Source organism: Monomorium pharaonis, chromosome 5, assembly GCF_013373865.1.
Source record: "Monomorium pharaonis isolate MP-MQ-018 chromosome 5, ASM1337386v2, whole genome shotgun sequence".
NCBI lineage: Eukaryota > Metazoa > Arthropoda > Insecta > Hymenoptera > Formicidae > Monomorium > Monomorium pharaonis.
In genome coordinates, this window is record NC_050471.1 from 19,460,285 (window position 1) to 19,482,962 (window position 22,678).

The 22,678-nt window shown below is 29.4% G+C and overlaps 1 protein-coding gene across 2 annotated transcripts in view; it reads left to right on the forward strand.

Annotated features, from left to right (window-relative positions):
- The first annotated feature begins 829 nt into the window (after positions 1-829).
- Positions 830-22,678, forward strand: part of LOC105838994 (ADP-ribosylation factor-like protein 4C) — a 77,974-nt gene continuing 56,125 nt past the window's right edge. The window contains exon 1 of one of the 2 annotated variants that reach the window (XM_036286504.1): positions 830-1,173. The gene's annotated coding sequence lies outside the window, so the exon portion shown is untranslated. The remainder of the gene's footprint in view (positions 1,174-22,678) is intronic. The other variant, XM_036286505.1, reaches the window with a different exon arrangement.

Below are 22,678 nucleotides of genomic sequence, written 5' to 3' on the forward strand. Positions count from 1 at the left end.
AAAAAATTATATATACAAAGAAATGTACTTCTAAATTTAAATAAAATTTATTTTAAAAATTAATAATTGAATATAAATTAAAAACTTTACTATTTTCTAATGTAAATAAATATTTTTTAAAACAAAAGTTAACATAAATTTAAAACTGCACTCAATTTAAATAAATTTTTATCATAATATTTAATATTACTTGATTTAAAGTTATAGTTTTATTTTATATTAACAGTTATAAATATTATTATGCATAAAGTATCTAAAAATTATTGAAACAATAATCACAAACAGATAAAGTAGGATAAACTGACTTAAAAAATTTTGTACTATTTTATGATTTTCACTATAATTAATGAATTATTATTTATCAAAAATTGTCAAATTTATACGATATATGTATTATGTATATACATATATATACAGTAACTTTTTATACAATGTAAAGTATAGTGAAATAGAATAGACATATGGAAATTTATCATTAATTTAATTTTATTATGTAATATTTATTAATTTTATAAAATTATAATCATAATCACAAACAAAAAAATTTTTTAACAAAATATATTTATTTAAATTCGACAATACGCAGTACAAGTACAGTGATTGTAAGCTGTACTGTAATATCATGTACTGCTATCGTCCAGTTACTCCATATGCCGCCATCTCGTGGCAGTATAGTAACAATACGATAGCAGCAGTATTTTGTACGAGATCGTACGCTTGGTTATCTGGGTATGCGTTACCTTTTGATCTAAACGTAAATATTGGATATGTAGTTCATATCCACGTTTTTAATGTTCACAGAGGGCGTATTGCATTCGAGGATCACCTAAAATTGGGCCATGTCATCTCTCAGCCTTCTCTCTGCTCTCATCTCTCATGTGAGCCTATACGAAGTAGAATAACGGTGCTGCCGGTGTGCGGCAAATCGGGAAGTTACCTCCTTTCATTCGCGTGAATATCAGTCAGTTCACTACGCGTCAGTTCGTTCTAAACTGCTCGGGTGTGTTTGGCAGTTCCGTGTTAACACGTCCAAGTTCTCGTGACTAATTCGGTCCAATAGTTTTCTTCTCTCCGCAAGTGCACACAAAGGTGAAGTCTGTCAATGTTTTTTTCTGCCAATCTGTGGATTTAGATGTGCCCGTAGACACGGATTGTACCTTTGGATCTAATATGGTGAGTTGATGCGATGTCCCCCAAAGTGGCGATGTAACCAACGCCGTGACGCGCCCCGAAATTTTTGCGTTTACACGACGTTCTATTTATGGAGGAGTGTTTTGTGTGTGAATTTTAGATCGAGACGTGAAGCAAAGTTTGTTGGATAATTGAGATTTTCATACACTATTTGAATTGAATTAAGCAACAACAGAAAAATTTTTCCATCATTACAGCGTCATAATGAAACTATGATAATAAGATATGATAAGAACTACAAAATATTTACATCGATTTTTTATATTTAATTATATTATTTTTATTTTATATATTACAAACAGAGAGAGAGAGAGAAAGAGAAAGAGAGAGAGAGAGAGAGGAGGAGGAGGAGAGGGTATTGTTTATATTTTTATTCGAAGGGAATGTGTTTTTGTACAATTAGAAAATTTGATGTAGATAAAAATAAGATATAAATTATTTTTATGTGTAGCTTTAGAAACATTCAGTAAAATGTTTATAAATTTAATCAAGTACAAATATATATAATTTAAAATATAATTATATACACAAAATTCTTACAAAGATCATAATAATATATATATTTATCATTTTTGCCTGGTACATTTCAGTGGAATTTCATAATCGGTACACTAAATGACCCCAATAACAAAAATGCTTGCTGTAATAAAGATATTGACATTAGTGCCTTGAAAAAATTACAGATTACGCTATCCAACAAAATTTGACTTCTTTTTGTAATACAAATGTAAATAGTCATTTCCGGCGTATTTTTGCCTGTTGAACACGAATCTGTTGTTAAAATTTAACTAACACGTCATAATTTTGAGAAAAACGGCGTCAAAGAAACAAAAAATGACGCTTTTGAGGGTTTTCAAGACGTTGTAATATCGGCATTAAATTCTTTTATTAAATTTTGTTAATATCCTTCGAAAATATCAACTTTTAGCTTTAGAATGCATTTTGGTTTGTTTCGATATGATTTTTCATTGCCGAGATATCGGAAGTTTTATGCAGCACAAATGTAAAACACACACACACACACACACACACACACACACACACACACACACACACACACACACACACACACACACACACACACACACACACACACACACACACACACACTTAAATGCACATACATGCACACGAGATCAGATCACGTCGTTAATCTCTCGGGTAATGCAAAGTACGGTTGTCTTTTTATAATCTTTTTGTCATATTATATATTATTATTTCATATTACTTTTTAATTTATATAATCTTATTATATGATATAAGTAGAACAGCACTTACTTTCCACATAATGAAGTATTTAGATAGAATAAAATGACTTGCATGTATTTTTCATGTATAAAAAAGGGATGTAAATCTAATTATTATATTTTAAAAACAACGTGATAGTCAAATTTTGACGACGGATTCGTGTTCAGCAGCCAAAAATATGTTGAAAATGACTATTCGCATTTGTGTTACAAAAATAGTGTCAGACAGTGTTATCTTTCAAACATCTTACTGTGAGACAAAATGATTGTTTAAGTTAGAATTTGATTTTGAGTAAGTGAAAAATTTCCCAAAATAAAAAAAATGCAAAAATCACTTATTTTACTAAAAAAATTGTAACTCATACAATTTTCAATGTTTTAAGCTAAAAATTTAATCTGTAATTCTCAAGATGACTCTTCAAAGAAAAAAAAAAAACAGTCAAAAGTGCGTGTTTCAAAAAAAGGTATTAATTTTGGATGAAAGTGATGAATTTTAGAAAAAAAGTAACAAATAATTTTTACAAAATATAATAATTTATTTTCAAAGTAATTCTATTTTTCTTTGTATGTTTCTCATAAAAAATCTCTGCTTAATCTTCTTTGAGGAGATTTTATTGAACTCGAGAGACTTTGGAGATTATAAGATATCCTGATGACACTGGAAAATGATTAAATAATTTATTTTTAAAATTTATATTGCTTTTTATAATATATTTACCTTTAATTAAAAATAATGAACGAGAAAAATTACACACAAAATTAAAAAGAAATATTTCAAATAATCAGAAACAGTACACTGGGGTCTCTAAACCCCCAAGGTTAAAACGTCTGTTTCTCTCGAATGCCACACTGCTGCTTGGCGAGTGGTATTTTGAGATAGGAGTGAAAGAAGATACCTTAAACTGATACTAAATGGCATGTCAAGTACGATTTTCGTGAATATTTGATAGTTAATTGAACATTTAATTTAGTTGGGGTCAGATTGACTCTACATCAGTAGCTAAGGGTTAAAAGTAGATTCTTATAAAGAATTATTGTAAGAATATATTCCAATATCAAAATGTTAGCTACAATAGTTTTTAAATAAAAAGTGTTTAAAATAAGCAAAACCGAACTGTCCAAAATTGCACGCACAAATGTGGCATATTTCACAGTAATGAAGATGTTCCCAAATATATGATTTTTTTCCTATTGATTCTGCATCTTTACTATGCGATGTGTTATATTTGAATATGCGAATTTTTGACAATTATTAAATAATAAAAAGTCAATTTTTTGCACCAGTTACTGGTGTAGATGCTTTCGAAATATTAAATTGTTTAAAACAAAAAAAACATTAAAATATGTGTATGTTGTATTCTCTAAGCACTGATCGAGTTTTTTTAATATGATGAAATTTGACCAAAAAAAAATTTTTGAACTTTTGGTTTCATGTTTAGTACAAAAATTGTTAATTAATTTGTTAATATTTTGCAAATTAACAATGATATTATAAAAATCCCTAGTCAATGCTTAGAGAATATATCAAGAGACACGGTAGTGTCTCGCGCCAAGTGAACGCGCAGCGCGAGACCGCCGTGTATTATACGCGAGTACGCGACTTGCGAGCACCTGAGATTATCAGATCTCAATAACGACTAAACCGATCGAATTCTAATATACTTTAGTATGTAATGTTATTTTTTTGTTTTAGATAGTTCAATATGGCGGAAAGATCGATACCAGAAAAAATTGACTTTATAACATTTTAATAAATGGCACTAAAAATATTACTTTTTTTATTTTACACATTTTATACCTTTATCGCGTACTAAATAAAATACTAAACCATAGATATACAGCTTTATTATTTCTTTGACATTCTCGTTTAAAAATTACCTATCTTTCAATCGATTATACCAGTTTGACCCTTTAAGAAAATGTAAGAAGATAAAAACCTCATAAGACCTGACTCCTTAAAAAACAATGTAAAATTTAATCTTCTATATTATAATATTTTTTTAGTTCTGTTTTTGTTTTTTTTTGTTTTTTGTTTCTTTATATTAATAAACAGATAACGGCTCATATTTAGGACGCGTTTCTAAAGATGTTAAAGCACTTTTTTGTCATTCTATTTTCATTGGTTATTACGTAAATTTTATGGTCGTAAAACAAAGATAGAATAACAAAAATTATGTTAATACATGTGTTAAGGGGATCCTAAAGTCGTTTGTTTTATCGACAGAATTGTACAATTTGTTCCATTGTCTAACTTTTTATTGCATTTACAGAATTAAAATTTCTTCACAATTAAAGTATAGACGATAACAGTGTGCGGACGTAACGATTTTATACAAAAAAATCAAAAATTTTTTAATTGGCGTTTGGCGTGGACTTGTAACAAAATAGCTTGATATAAAAATTCTGCACCTTGTACGTATAAATCAAGTCAGATCCGCACACGAGTGAACATTAAGGAACAATATGCTTTCAGATTGAGCGTAGGCGTTTTAATAAAAAAGATACATATTGGTAAATATTTCGTGTCTCAACAGAGCAATCTGAAAAAATTTTTTTAATTCTTGGTATGAAATTCAATTCATAAGCTGATATTAATACATAAACTTTAATTTTGGAAAAGGATTTCTAAATCTATAAAAGAAATACATACAAAATTTTGTTAATGACGTGCACAAATGACTCTAATACATTATCGACCTCGATCAAGTTTGACGAGCAGTTTAGCATCCTCGGACCTATGTTTAATTTATAAAAGCTTTCACATGACAAAGACTATTTAACAAGTTTTGTTTACATATTACATAATTTAATTAACAATTTACTAAAAAGAGAAAAATAATTGCGGTTGTGGAACCTGTAAGGGGATATAGAACATTATAAACGAATATTCTCAAAATTATTTTTATTTATAAAAAATGAAAAATCAATGCTCATTGTAAAAAATATTTGAATGAAATTCTTACAATCGCAAGGGTCCATAACCTTAAACGCAAGCAGTATAATTTTACAGGTCAAATATATGCACACATTACGTCAAACATTAAATTAAATTACATTATTTGAAAGCTATGTTCAAGCCCTTTAAACTACACTAAAGTTAAAAAATTAATATAAAATGATAATTAATATAATAAACCTGACATATTTCTCAAAATAAGGTAAAGAATAGACATAAGAATAAACTATAGAATTTTTGGTTATTTGCAATACTGAAATGCAGCTTCTATGACAACAAAACAAACACTAATAACCAGTGGCCATGTTATGCCATGTTAACATCTAAACAGTTGTAAAGAAGTAATTCAGATAATTATCCTCAGAATTCAACACAAAGTCTATGAGATATCGCGAATTCCATATCTAGTCCATAACCTTCTTCTCTCCTCTACTTAATCCTGAACAAATACGTCTTATAAATTAGCGAAACAAAATGAGCAAAATCAATTTTAATTAATATTTTTATTTATTATTCATTTGTTGCTAAAAAGAAAAAATTTGTTGCTTTATAAGTTTTTTAAAATATGTAGTTTTTAATGTTGTATGCAGTATCATTTTGCACATACTTTGGAACATAATTTGAAGATTTTGGTAATGTTGAAATAATATATGAAATGCCATTATAAATAATATTACATTTACATTTTTTAACATCGTAATAGTGTTTCTTATAGCATTAAGTTAATAATAAAGTAAAGTTAATGTAACATTGCATAATAAATATTGCAGTAATGTTAATTATATATAAATTATTATTTTATTGCATAATGTTATTTTATTTACTTTTGTTATTTTATTTATTATTGTATAACATTTTCGACAAATTTTTAAAATTATTAGTATGTTTAAAATAAAATATCATGTATGTTTGTTTAGTAGCAAATTCAATTGGACTGCATTAGTGCGCACTGACGCATATTAAAACCGCTATATGTTACTTTAACGTAAGTATAAAAATGTATCACATTATTATCTTTCGTTTTATGTACAATGCCTTTAGTATCATTGCATACTAGTGCGTTCAATCGAATTTGCTGTAAAATTAGGCATAAAATTTTTTTATTTTTTTACCTTAATTTGATAGACAATCAATTCAAGCACTACATTTGTTCTGAATTAAGTTCACCTATATCTAATAGAATTAGTGAGTTCCATATGTTAAATTATGATACCAAAGATGTGTAGTAAATAATATTCCTTCTATTCTTTTTAAGACCATAGGATAAAATAGAAATGCTCTGAATTATTTTTATGTATTTATTTTGGAACAAAATTTACAATGCAAAACTGAGCAGTGGAAAATTTGAATTTTTACATAACGAGTATAAAATCAAACGATAAGCTTTAAATTCACAAAATTTAAGAAAGTTGGGCAAATAGAAGTTATTTTGATTATATTAATATTATATTAATATTTGGGGCTACCCTGACAGAATAAAAATTTTTTTTTAAATTTTGATAACGTCAATAAAAAATGCTATAGTTATAATTTAAGAAATTATAGATAAAGGAACCAGAAATTTAAAATTATGATATAAACTACCCTAGATAGCACAATGTCCAAAATCGAGACAGAAGACGTCTTAAAGACGTTTTACACTTACAGTTAGTTAAAAGACGTCTTTTAAATGTTAAGATATCTTAAATCCGCCTGATTCAAAATCGTTTGTAGTTGTTTGTAGTTAATGCTTTTACTTTTGTTTGTAGTTGCACCATTCGTGAGAAAATGTTAGTTAATTATCTTTTAGTCAGTATTTTTATGTTAGTTAATTATTTGATTCTAATTTTGCAATGAACAATTAACAACAAATTTTTAACGGCATATTTCGTGAGCAACAAAAATTAGAAACACTTTGGGAAACAAATCCGCTAAGTAACAAATTCTTTTAGGGTACTTTATTTTTGAGTCGAATCTAGCACAGCCACCAAATTTTGTAATAAACAATTAGCAATAAATTTTTAACCGTTGTATTTTGCGAGAAATAAATTCTAAGAAAATCCATTGAGATATCCCATTAATTTACAATTTTAAGGTGTTGTGCTAATATGCAGCTGTGGTTTTTAAGGTTTAAGGCTGGAGCAACAAAATCAGATTTATTATAAACGGTAACCAACAAAATCCCAGAAGCGTTATTAATCGATAAATCTTGTTATTTTAATTTTTAGAATGTTTTCTTACTAGAGGGTAACTTTAAGGGTGATTTTCGGAATTTAAAAATGGAGAAAATAAATCGGGATTAGGGTAAACAATTAGTGAAAAATTAGCTCTAAAGAAATTTACCGATTTTTTAATTAAAAAGTTTAATTAAAAATTATTTTTTTTCTCTAGCTGTGCTAACTTTAATTCTGAACTTTTTTTTTAATCGCCTGGAGCAAAAAAATCGGAACTTGAATAACAAATTAGCAACAAAAGAGCATTAAATTTCTGTATAAGTTTATTGTGCAAAAGTGGTTGTGCTAGCTTAATAGACGTGTTTTGAAGATAACTACAAACAAAAATAAAACTACTACAAACGACTCTGAATAGAGTTCCGCAAACAAATTTAAGATCAAAATTAACTTAAAAATTAACTATATTCATCTATAGTGCAATTGTTTAAATAATTTACTACATTTAATTACATGCAAAGGTCTTTCGAAAAGGTTAAAAAGAAAAAGATCGCTGCAAGTCAGGTGCTAAGTTCACAAAGCCCATTAATCATAACAGCATATATCTATAATGAGTTGTAACGGATAGTTACAAAGGATATTACAAGAAAAATATTATAGAAATCTATATATGAAGACAAAAATATATATTCTACATACTGTCAATGTTATAAGCAGAACTTCTTTGAATATAACACAGTTCAAATGTTCGAGAACGAATCGAAGGAAACACGCGGATTTAATATATAACAATTAAGTAAAGGGCCGTCGGATTTGTGAGTGAAATGTTTCGGCCTTTTGATATATGCTTTGGTCTAATCGATGCTCCGTGCCTCCAAACGTCAAACGCTTGTTTTGAAGGATCAGCTGACTGCTTTAACGTGTTTCATTGCTTTATAAGAAAAATTTTCAATGTTATCTCCATATATGATGATGTTTAGAAATTTGTCAGCCTCCGTAAGAGGGAAGATCTGAACCACCAACAAAACAAAATTTTTGCGCAGCTGCAGCGAACAATGTTTTCTAGTCAGTTTGAGATCGTTGAATCTAAATCTGACTGAAGAATTGACCTATCACATTAGGCTTTTGATATATACTTTATCGAAGTATCAAAAAGAGGTAATTTTGAACATTTTTTGGTAGAAATAATTTTTTGGTTTATGAGTTCGATAGATGTTGTTTCTCATTTACAGGTCTGGGTTTCAAAAATTTTAGGTAAGCAATTTAAGCTTGTGAACTCCAAACTTACGTGCTTGGGGTTTACAGAAAACAGGTTTATGACTTTGGACATTTTGTATTTGTGGTTTATAGGTCACATATCAATGGTTTGAATGATTTATATATGTATATTGAGTCATTGGATTTTTGTTATGCACAATAAGGTACAAGGTTGCGTTTTTGTGTTATTTATACGAAAAGATTCTCAAATTGCCCCTTTTTGGTACTTTGGTAAAGGATATGTTAAAAACCTGACATGATGGGTCAATTTTGCAGTCAGATTTAGATTCTGCGACCTCAAATTGATCAGAAAACATTGTTGTATCTGTGCAAAAAATAATTTTTTTTGTTGGACTGTGTAATTAATAACACAGCCACACAAAAAAAAGTTTGATGTCCGAGAAACTACACCTACCCCCCTGGTTTTCGATGCGCTGAATCCGAATCAGAGGTCCATTAGGTCCCAGTTTTTCATAACCTTAAAAAATGTGAAAATTCGGAATGAGAGCTTGACTTTGTACGGAGAAATTGTTCGATTCTCGGCTGGAATTTAATGGAAACGTTAACCGGTAATATATATCGATGTGCTGAATCCAAATCTAACACACGATTAGCTTTGTGATGTCGGGATTTACTTTTAACCATGTAAAAAAGGGAAAATTGGTTAAATTTGCACTATAAAATAGAAATATGGCTGGTGTGTAAATCAGAATCAAATGCAACATGATAAGGGGGCGTATTTTGATTCGTTAATTGAAAACCAGCACGTTAGGAATCCTGTCTCAATCGCAGGTGAATCCACCGTTCTAAGGGTGATAACCCTGATACCTCCCCAGGCCTAAGTATCAGGACTTTCCGACTTTGATGAGGATAATGTCAACTCATCGTCGGACACACTGCGGCTTCATCCTCACAACCTAACGTCCCTTGCAGGGCAGCGCGCCTTCGCTGGCTTCGTTACCATGATGGACCGCAAAGCGAATCATTCTGTACATCCCCTTTCAAGGCAGTTGTCTCCATTATCCATCATGACAGCAGATTCAGAAGCAGTTTCTGTCCAAACGCGACTTTGTCACGTAATGGACACAAGAAGTATCCAATTTCTCTCCAGTTTACACAGCAAAATCACGACGAAAAGACATTATTAAGGAAATTTCTGAGTTTTTTGAGGTTAGGAACGTATTACACCTTTTAACGAATCAAAATACGCCCCCTCATCATGTTGCATTTGATTCCGATTTACACCAGCCATATTTTTATTTTATAGTGCAAATTTAACCAATTTTCACTTTTTTTACGTGGTTAAAAGTGAATCCCGACATCACAAAGCTAACCGTGTGTTAGATTTGGATTTAGCACATTGATATGTTAAATATCACCGGTTAACGTTTCCATTAAATTCCAGCCGAGAATCGAACGATTTCTTCATACAAAGTCAAGTTCATCCCGAATTTTCACATTTTTGAGGTTATGAAAAACTGGGACTTAATGGAGTGAAATGGACCTCGGATTCAGATTCAGCGCATCGAAAACCAGGGAGGTAGGTAGATGTAATTTCTCGAACATCGAACTTTTTTTTTGTATGGTTGTGTAATTTATTGAGGAGCAAAAACAGAGATTGCAATTATGAAACCTATAGAGAGCTATGGAACATTATAAATATTCTTAAATTATTATTTTAAAAAAAAGTTAATTCTCTTTAAAAGTTTTTGCATATCAATATCACAGAAGTATAAAAAATAAAAAAAAATTTTTTGGTTTTTGTAACTTGTACATTGTAGAAATATTATAAAATTATTATGACAAATAATATTAACTAATAAGAATTGTAAAAGTATCAAATTACGTGCGAGAGAGTTATGGGACTTACCTCTAGTCTCTACAATGAAGGATTTAAGCTTTAAGCCATAAGAAACTGATCAATCACAGTAGATTTTTATAAGAATACTCAATTGTGATTAGTCAATTTCTTACGGTTTAAAGCTTAAATCTTTATTGTAGACAAGGTCTTAGACTTACGATACTCGCAAGTCCACAATCCTGAATGCAGGCAATATCAAGAGGCACGGTAGTGTCTCGCGCCAAGTGTACACGCACCGGCAGAAATGGTGTCCCGCGACGTTCAGCGCTCGGCGATCACCCACACACGCGAAGCGCCGTACGTGTTACTGGGCGCGCGGAGGAGCCGAGGAGATGGGAGAGGAGCGAAAAAAGTGGGGATCGCGCCGGTGTTGCATCCTTCACCAACGTCGCACGTTGAAGAAGGATAGAGCTAAGATGAGTGAGAAGACGTGATACCGACTCGATGGTGTCCCAATATCCGTTTCACTCGCACTCGATACTAATATCGTCTCTCGCTCGCCAATACCATATTAATTATGTTAAATGTTAGATGAACAAAAAATTAACTTACAATCTATCTTACAAACTACAATTAACTTACAAACTATCAACATTAAATAAATCTAAATGTTAAAATAAAATTTTTATTATCTTTTAAAATTATTATTTACACAATTTTGCACACACTTACTTACAATACAAGAAATTAATCTTATACTCTAAATTTGTAAATGGATAAGAAACTCTTATAGTGAGTCTGAAAATTATCCGTAACGATGGTTATAATTTCACACAAAAATTTGTTACGGGATGAAAAAGAAGCATTATTACGCAATCATAAGTGAATCAATAATTAATTGGGATAAACGTTAATTTTTTTCTTTCTATGTATAACATAATTAATATTTCAATAAAAATTTGTGTTTTTTTAAATTAAATTTTATCACTTTACATAATATAAAGTAATGAATGACATGCTAATAGAATAAATGTCGACGCTTCGTGCACTCGGATAGCCGTCTCTCAAAGAAAAAGGAAAGCACGACGCATCGGTATTGGCGAGCGAGAGACGATATTAGTATCGAGTGCGAGTGAAACGGATATTGGGACACCATCGAGTCGGTATCACGTCTTCTCACTCATCTTAGCTCTATCCTTCTTCAACGTGCGACGTTAGTGAAGGATGCAACACCGGCGCGATCCCCACTTTTTTCGCTCCTCTCCCATCTCCCCGGCTCCTCCGTGCGCCCAGTAACACGTACGGCGCTTTGCGTGTGTGGGTGATCGCCGCGCGCTGAACGTCGCGGGACACCATTTCTGCCGGTGCGTGTACGCACAGCGAGGTACTATCGCTGATTCTATACATTACGCGAGACGCCGTTTGCGAGATCCGTAGATTATCGGATCTCAATAACGGTTCAATTAATAAATTTGTAAATAGGCTTAATAGATAGCTTGGATCCGATTTGTATAATAAAATGTTTTTATTTATTCGCTATGTGACTTACGAGCGAAGATATTGCGGTTTAAAGTTTCGCAAAGAGTGAAATATTTTAAGAAACGTTGTCTTTATTACCATGACAAAATTATCTTTTTTTTAAAAAAGGTACAAAAAAGCGCCATGTATACGCGTAAAAGTGTATTCTTGTACAAAACAACTTAGATTTGGCATTACAAAATGGAGTATTAAGTTTTTTCTTTACAAAAGTAATAATATATGAAGAAAATGCGCCAACCATAAAAATGGGTGTTTATACGAAATAGAACATCTACTATTTTATTATTATTCTTTGGTTGACATTCATAGTTTGGTTTTTCGTTAAGCCCGTATCAGACTGGGATTGATTAATACAAATATTACAAATAAATATTTTAATACAAAAAAATATTTTATTACAAAAACTTGGTGCTGCTAAACCGAATAATTTGCCAACTCTCTTTCTTTTTTCTTGTGCGTGAATCTGAATGTATGTGTGTGTGTGTGTGTGCGTGCGTGCGTGCGTGCGTGCGTGCGTGCGTGCGTGCGTGCGTGCGTGCGTGCGTGCGTGCGTGCGTGCGTGCGTGCGTGTGTGTGTGTGTGTGTGTGTTTAGTATTAGCAGCGCCAAGTTTTGCCAAGTAAAATATTTATTTGTAATATTTATAATCAATCCCAATATCACTCTCTAGTCTGATGTGGGCTTAACGAAAAACCAAACTGTGAATGCCAGCCAAAGAATAATAATAAAAAAATATATGTTCTATTTCGTATAAACATCCATTTTTATAGTTAGCGCATTTTCTTCGTGTCATTTTTGTAGAGAATAAACTTAATACTCTCATTTTTTAGTATCGAATCTAAATTGTTTTGTACAAGAATACATTTTTGAAGGCGTTTTTTGCGCGTGTATACTTGGCGCTTTTACCTTTTTTTAAAAAAGTTACCTTACACGTCAAATACATTTCGTTGCATTCTGTTTAAATTTTTTTTTAGTACTATGTATTAAAATGTCTATAGAGTCTTTATATTATAACATTTATTATTATAACAGATAGAAATAATAGTTTTGAATTTAGTTCCATTTTTTGTTGTAACATTAATTGGTTTTATGACTTACGACGCTATAAAAATAGCTCTCTTCAGTTTTTTCTTTCAGAAAAGACAACACAGAAACTTTTCATGTAGAAGTAATTATTTTTCCATAACCATACTTGCATAAAGATCACGTACAAAGTTAGATCAAAGAAGCAAAATATCGGGCTTAAAATAATTCTTAAAACGTATTTAATAATTAAAAATTATATGTGTATAGTTAATAATATATAATTATATTACTTTATTTCAAACTTTAAAATGTTCTTGTTTATGTAATTAATAAGATATTGAATATTAAATTACTTATTTACATAAAAAGAAAAGGGAAATCTAAGCAGATTTTTGGCTGAATTTTTATTCTAAATTATCAGAAACGTTTTATTATTGTAAGAATTATTAATATATTAATTAACATTTTAAATACACTTGTCTGTCGCACGTGACATGAGAAGTATAAATCCGGGCTCCTATTGATGATTGGATTTTATTACATGTATTCCTATTTAGCTTGAATTGAAACAATTATATAATTTAATATAAAATAATGTTAAACGAAGTGTTTATCTTAAAAACTTTATATTTTATTGTAAATAACTTATAAAAAACTTATTTATTTTTGTTTTCTCGTTTTCTTTTAAATACACAACTATTATTTAGTCAAATGTTATTTACAATATTTTTCGAATCTATTAACGTATTAAAATTATATATACAGTATACCTTTCCAGAAAGAATTTGTAAGAACGATTTTAGTAGGAGATGGATGTTATTTTGCTACTTGATTAAAAGCGTTATGTCTTACGGGGTAGAAATTTGGGGCTGGGAAGAAAAGAAAGAATTAGAAAAGGTAATATTAGATTATGTAAGATGGGTCTTCAATATAGATTTTTGCACGCCAAGGTATATTATGATGTTAGAGCTAGGCTTAGATAAATTAAGAATTAAATGGGGCATAAGGGCTAGAAGGTTTGAGGAAAAAATTAAAGCTATGGAGGATTACAGATGGGTTAAACTTTGTTGGAATGAGAAAAGGAAATTTGGTTGGAATGATCTATATGGGAAAGAGAGAGAAAGATATTACAACAGGAATGGATGGAGTACGCAGGCTTTAGAAGGTTTAGATGGAGAAGTAGCTAGGAGAATTGGCAAGGAATTAGAAGCCAGAGATAAAGATGTACAGGTACAGGAATTGGAAAGTAAATTAAGCGAGGCGAGATATAATAAGAGATATGCAGTAATATTGGATAGGAAAATACGGAAGCCAAAGTATTTAAGTAGGAAACACGTAGATAGCGGTAGGAATGGTATAGGAATAAGAGTGTTAGCTAGATTTAGATGCGGCAACATGGAAGAAGATAATAAATATTGGTTAAGCGAGGTAGATAGAGAATGCGTATTTTGTCGCAAAGATAAAGATAATTTAAATCACTTTGTGGAAGAGTGTGAGATTACGAGGTCATGGTTTGTAACCTTAGGCAGAAATAGGAGAGAAAGAATAGATAAGCTACTATGTGATGATTTGGACGATGTAAAAAAGAAGGTGTTGTTAAAATTTTGGTTTGAGAAGAAAAAAGCGTTTAAAGCGTGTAAAGAAAAGATTAGTTAATGTGGTAGGTAAAGAATTTTGTATAAGTAAATTAAGGAAATAGTCTGTATGTAACCAACTGTGATGAAACCGTGATATTAGGATAAGAATGTAAATCTTAATAAGTTAGGAGTTAGGTTTCAGTGTATGGACGGATGAAAGAATGAATGTGATAGAAGTATTATGTAAACCAAGTCCCCTTCTTGGCATGTAATTGCTGAAGTAAATATATATATATATATATATATTTATATATATATATATAAATATATATATATATATATATTTATATATATATATATTTATATATATATATATAAATATATATATAATATATATATATATATATATATATATATATACAGTATATGATATTAAAAATGATATTAAAAAGTTTTCATATATATATGCAAGTGGCTTTAATTTTTTGTTTTATCTGAAATATACATATTCACACGCATACAAACGCATGCAGGCACGTAATATCGGTGAGAGCGTTAAAAATAAAATTAATTACAGGATATACAAGTGTCAAATAAGAAAATAATAGAATAAAATTTTATTTAGGTTGGAATAAAATTCGGATAAGAACAAAAATTGGTTTTATGAAGCTTTTATCTTTTTAAAACAATTAAATAAGATATTAAATGAAAGAAAAACACGCATTTTTTTATATCCGTGTGACATTCATAATGTTATAATGAATATTCTTCATGTTGGCACATGTATCGGTGAATAGTTAGAGCGTGGGGGTGGAGGAAGTGAGACAAATCCATATGAAAAAGTTAAGGGCTTATGGGCAGTCAAAAAGTTTGAAAAACTGATTTTTTTAATTTTAATTTAAAAGTAGAACATCTTATAATTAGAAACATTTTCTGAAAGTTTCAAGTCAATCCGATTAATATTTATAAAAATATAGTTACGTTCCTGTCATTTGATCTTTCAGAAAGCGTTGTGTGACAAAAACTGGCATTCTAGCATAGAACGTCGTTTGCGTTGATACAGTGCAACCTCTCTGTAGTTCCGCGATGGAACCGGAGGAGAATTACTTTTCCGCGAATTGAAGGTACCCCACTAATTCGACACCGCCACCGCGTCGTGGAAAAATTCATTTTCCTCTCAATAAGGCCGGCCGTAATTTTAAAATATTTGTAGTTTTAAAAATACAAGGGTAAATATACCGATCAGCAGAGCCCGCCCCGATAACCTTGGCCTTGACATATGTTGTCAAGGTCATCTTCCTGAGTGACTTTTAAAAGATTTTAGCCGCCGTAATTCGTTAAAAATAATGCAAGAGAAACATTGTATGTCTTTACTGAAAGGCAGTAACTGTCAAACTGTTTGACAGTTATTATGTAGATATTTAATTCGTTTGCATATAGAACCCGTAGCATCAATGACTACAATGGAACATTGTCATTACAATTAATTTTATACGAATGTTTTTGTTCTTCTGTTCAATAGTAACAAAAAAATGGATATAGACCAATTTTGTGAATAAGTCCTACATGTATTGTATGCATTGCATTCACCAAATTTTCCAGAACTTTGGATCCGGTAAGTCCGAGTCGTTTATTTTGAACTTCATTTACAGGTATCCTCAAAACGTTTGTGGTTGGAAGTATTGGTGGATACATATCACCGAAATTAATAAGCTTTTTACTTTCGTTTCGAACATAAGAAATTGCATTAATTTTATTATCAATTATAGTATTAGCTACTTGAACACGTTTACGTACTCTAAGTTGTCTACATTTACTATGAATATATTCAAAATTGGCATTTGTAATAGCACACTTAAGAATAACATCTCTATTTTTAATAACTTCCTGAGCTAATGTACAGCATAATTTTGCGTTACATTCAGGGCACTTTGTTTTGATACGAATATATGTCGCTGTTGTTTTTTTTGACATTTTTAAATGTCCAAGGATATGGTATTCGATATTGTATCCAAATTTTTTCTGCAAGAAGATCTATTCATCCCGGTTGTAATATAAGATCTCAACCACCTTCATACGTAGTTTTTGAAGGTTTAATACGTTTCCATTCTTCAAATGTTAATAATACGTCAAATTTGTCCTTAGGTATCGATCAATTTGGATCAAAACTGCAGACTGCATTTATTTCTACTGATGTATTTTTAATTTCAAATGCGATTAATATTGCTTGGCATAAACTTACTATTTCTCTTATTTTTAACAATTGTATATGCATGCTTGCTAGAAAGAGTTCCATCCATAGCAATTTAGATGCGTTTAAAAACTTCATTAGAAGGTGGAAAACATTGACCCATTTCATCTACTGTTCTATATTCTTCACTTATGAATAAAATACGTAATTTTTCTATATCATACATTCTCCTTCGTAAGGAATATTTTATTAAAATGACAATTTCTATATCAACAAAATACAACATAATTAATTATTAGTAATAATGATGAAATCAAAATAAGAATAATAAAAAATAATTAGATACAATAGATAGAACTTATAAACAATTAATTCTATAAAGATACATCGACAAGAAATTAGGAAAAATTAAATCAAAAATATATATCGAATAATTTTACTATTACTGCTGGACAGAAGAGCAAAACTCATATAAAATTAATTATAATGATAATCATTCTTTCAATCAGCAAAGCTACATTGCAAATAAATTGAATATCCGTAGTAAATCAAATCACATTTTTTCAGTGCATAATTGTATTAGTACACAATTGTAACATCATATGGAAGTATGCTAGTATTCTAAATGCTTTCGGTGAAACAGGACACAGTTGCAACTACAAGATAGTTTAAAAAATTTTTAAGCTATAAATATACCGTTGTCACAAATAATAATATATGACTTTAGACAAACTATTTTAATATTTACATCTAAAGTATTTGCTAATATCAGCAATTTGCATGAATAAAACGTGTTATGAAAAAAATTGATAGTCGAATTGGAAGGACACCTAGACATGCTGTAAGAAAATCCAAGTTCGAATTTTAAAAGAGTTATTTTTCGCAATAATTTTTTTACAATTTTTGAGGAAAGAGGGATCTTACAGATACTCGTTAGCATCAAAACTAAAAATCAAATTGCTCGTCAATGTAAGGACAGTGTTTCAAGATCGACGAATATGCGGCGTGCAAATTCCATGAAGTGAATATTATCATTTATACTTAGACAATAAATTATTATACACAAACGAACATCTAGTGATGGCTCGTAATGGCATTATTCGATATATATTTTTCATTTAATCGTATTTAAGTGTACTACACAATATACGATCGAATGTATAATAACTGTGTCTGATTTATTTAATTTTCTTAAGTTACATTCTTAATTCTGTGCTTACCAGTTTGCTGCAATATAACTTCGGTTTTCACAAAACGTTACGTATAGAGCTTCACACGTCGTGCACTACACGATAGAACGGGTTAAAATATTCGCAGCAGCTTTTATAGGTTTTTCCTTAAAATCTTATTGGCTGCTTAGGATGAGACGAATCGCAGATTATTATCAAGATTGCGGCATGTAGATCAATAATGCCGCGAATCTTTGACGGAACGCGATCATTAAAATCGTTGTCATTAAAAAGGACCACGACTTTTCGCGGTGTCTCTGCCCTACACAATATGAAAGTTAGCCGACACTTCAAAACAAGACACCGCAGAGACATCGCAAAGACATTGCGGAGACATCGCGGAGACACCGCCGAAAGTAGCAGCCTTCAATCGCGCTGCGATTGATCGTGTTCTGTCAAAGACTCGCGGCGTTATTAAGCTATATGCCGCAATCTTGATAAGATTTTCGAAGTTTCTTGGCCGAAACGGGAAGGTCCCGTTAACACACAGCCCGATAGCACACATTCACTTATATCGGCCGATGCTTTGAGATTTTCTGGTAAACTACCAATTAGAAAATTTTATATTTAATTAACCAATTGGCATTGTGGATCACTCTTGTCGCATAAAGGAAGCAATGGCGAAATACACTACAATATCGAAGAAAAAACAAAAAAAAAGACAAATTGCATCAATATTAAAAAGTATAAATATATGTTAATATTTTGCGACGAGATATGTGGAAATTATAAACGCTAACTGCAACGTAGCTCATTTAATAGATAGAATTTTCACAAATACCGAGTATTACACGTATTTTCACATTGCCGAGTATTACACGTATTAGTTCCAACAATGCAATTATTACAAAAATCAAAATTTTGCAACATTATCTATCAATATTAATATGCCAATAACTGCAGGACTTGGAAAAATATAAAAATCAATTAATGATACAGTATTTCAGGAAATACATAATTCTGTCCCAATTGCAATTTTCCATTAACACAAAAATACGAATGTAGTTCACATATAATTTTAGATACATCCTTAATAACAGATCCACATTATAAAACTGATCATCGCGAAACGTCTACCTTAGATAGCATGACAAAATCCATATTGATTGATGACAGGAATTATATATTATGCGGCATAATTAATTATGTATCGTATAAATCAAACACAAGCTATAAAGATGATCATTATGTTGCTATTACTTACACTGGGATATACTGGTACGAATACGATGATCTTACAAAAACAAGAAGCTTCATATTGCCTGAAAAAATAGTGACACCACATACAATTATGTATGTAAGAAATTCATAAAAATTTTGTCAACACATAAAAATATGATACGATCTTACATTTGTTTTTTATATAATATACTTTTTTTATATATTATTACGGCAATAAATTTCTTCCACACATTAATTTTTTATGTATGTTTCACAAAATGTTACTTGTGCATGTTATTCATACTCTTCTATTCCTTAACTCCTGGATCTGTACACAGTTAAACATTTTGTGTTAAATTTAACACATTTTACATGTCCCAAATCATCCACTCAAATTTTTGTGTTAATATAACATAAAGCAAATATGTTAAAAAGTAACATAAATAATATGTAATGAATTAACACAAAAACTTAACATTTTGACAGTATCAGGAACGGAAACTTAAGTTAAATTAACAGATGTATAATGTTAAATGGAACTAAAACAAAATGTTATTTTAACATTTTAAAGAAATAGCTATTTATACTTTTGAAGAAATTAAAATGTTAAATTGACATAATTTATGTATTAAAAACCTTCCACATTTACATACAAAAATGTTAATATTACGTATTTAAAACGTTAAATTAATTAAGTGTGTGTGTTAAAAACCCGATACTTTTACATTAAAAAAATGTTAATAGTTTATATTTAAAATGTTGTTAACATATTCTATGTGTTAAAGATTCAACATTTTACATACAAAAAATGTTGATGTTACGTATTTAAAACGTTAATCTAACTAAATGTATGTGTTAAAAATCTTATACTTTTACATATAAAAAATGTTGTTAGTTTATTTTTAAAATGTTAACATATTCTATGTGTTGAAAATCCAACATTTTACATACAAAAAATATTAACGTTATATAAATATTAATTGGTATTAGTACTACTTCAATATTATTGTTGTAAAATTATTTATTTAAAAAATAGCACACTTTTTTGCACAAATTAGTTTTATTCAATATTTATTCAATATAAAAGTATTATATAAGATACAAGAGTATTATACATTGCACTAACAGAAAAGGATGCTTGATTCAAATACATATTTATTTAAATTAAGCATTCTTTTCTGTCAGTGTATTGTTACATTATATTATAAAAAATATTCAGTAATAACTGTCGTATGATTTTCTGAAGTGTACGCTTCCCAAGCTTTAGTAAATGGTAAATTTACCATTTTTATTGTAAATAATAAAGAATTATTTTTTACAATATATCCTAAATTTATTGGAGATATATCAATAGTACTCCAGCTTTCAAATAAAACATACACTACAGAATTTAGAGCAAAAAATAACTTTGTTTTACCAAAATTGGGAAACTTTTCAGAAAAAGATGTACATATAAATTTATTTAATATTAAATTTGTACCCCTAAATTGTACACTTTTTCCAACGTAAATAAAAGTATTACATGTAATATTTAAATTTTTTGCAATTATTGTTGCATAATCAGTAGATTTTAAACTTTCTTTTTTAAAATTTTTGAGGATTGGTTCATCTAAAAAACTAAATCTGTTTTCCCACTCAAAGATAATATATTTTTGATGACGTACTGATAGAGTGAATGCAACATCTATAAAATTTTTTAATTTATGAGCTAAATCTTTAAAATAGCCATTCTTGCTCTCAAATCGCATGGTCCAGTAAGCTCTAGGAGGACCCATTTCTTCTATTATCATGGGATAATGAGTGATAAAATGATCTTTTGGTGTTAAAAAAACAGAATATTCTTTAATTATAAGTTCATGATGTTCTTTTATGGTTGTTTGTAAATCATTTAACATACTAGGTGTAATCCTTGGTGATAAAACAATTTTTAACATTTTTAAGAGTAGTAAAATTACTTTCCATTTATTAAAATTCTCATAAAGTTTTGGAACTACATCTTGTAAAATTAAAGGCAAAAAAATTATTAAACAAAGAGTTTGTGCTGCACGTTGTCCTATTAAATTTGAATTTTTATTGAGAAGTATAATGCTTGGATGATTTTGTTTATTACATAAGCCATAATCAAATCGCTTGTATTTTATCATTTAAATCATTTAAAGTAATAAGTCCAGATTCTTTACAAAAATTTATAAATAATTTTAAATCTCTTTGGCAAACTCCTTCTAAGAAATCATGCATTACATCAATATTGAGATTTTTTGAAATTTTAAAATAAGCTAAATTTAACAGTGCACTTTTATGTTTTATTCCAAAAAAATTTATTGTATCGTTGTTTGCATACTTTTGTTGCTCTGCTAAATAAACAAAACTTTCCGTACTTCGTAATAAACTTGAGTTTGCAATACATGCTTTTTGGGCTTCTTTTTTATTCATTGTACAGATTTTACAATAATAATGAGAATTAAATGATTCATTCATGCCCAACAACATAACTGCTGCTAAATTATCGCAAGATGTAGATATTAGTGTACCTTTTAAGTATGTGTTTAAAGACTCAATAAATATTCCGTGATTTTCGAGAATTTTAATATCATTGACAATTACTTCTAATACAGGATTTATTCCAAATTGTTTAATATTAGCATTATAACATAACGCTGCCAAAAAAATATTTTTTAATTTTGAATTAATATAAATAGAAAAGTTATTAATTGTAAAATAAAATGCTTCAATTTTATGAGTTCCAGTTTTGCTTCCTAAAGGATTACATACTTCAAATTCATCGAAATAAAGTTGAATTTAAATTGCATTTTTATTTAATTGAAAAAAATTATTAGTTTTATAAACTTTACCATCAACGAAATGAGTGTAAGTATTACTATTTACCGTAATATCATTAGTAAAGTATTGTTGAACAGCTTTATTGTTTAATATAAACTGAAGAGTTTTTAATATAGGTACATACGTAAACGTACGTGTTACTGGAACTTGTTTGTAGCATTGTATTTTACTATCATATTTTTTTTTTATTCCAACACCATGAGCTTTTTTAATAGGCTGAATAAAATTTGGTGACAAATTTTTATTTCGTTATACACGGTCAAATGATTTTCAAATGTAACTTTAAAGTCATTAGTAAGATTTTGACGCTCATCCAAATTTGAAATCAATGATATATCATCAGTAAGTGGAAATATTAAGTTTAATGTTGTTTCTAAAATATTTGTTATAACGAGATCAGGCAAACGTAAAGAATATAAATGTGCTACGTAATTCGAAATAGTTTTCTGTAGTTGGTTTTTCTCTATACTTGTTTCTGTTAGTTGATTTTTTTCAATATATGATTTATTTAAT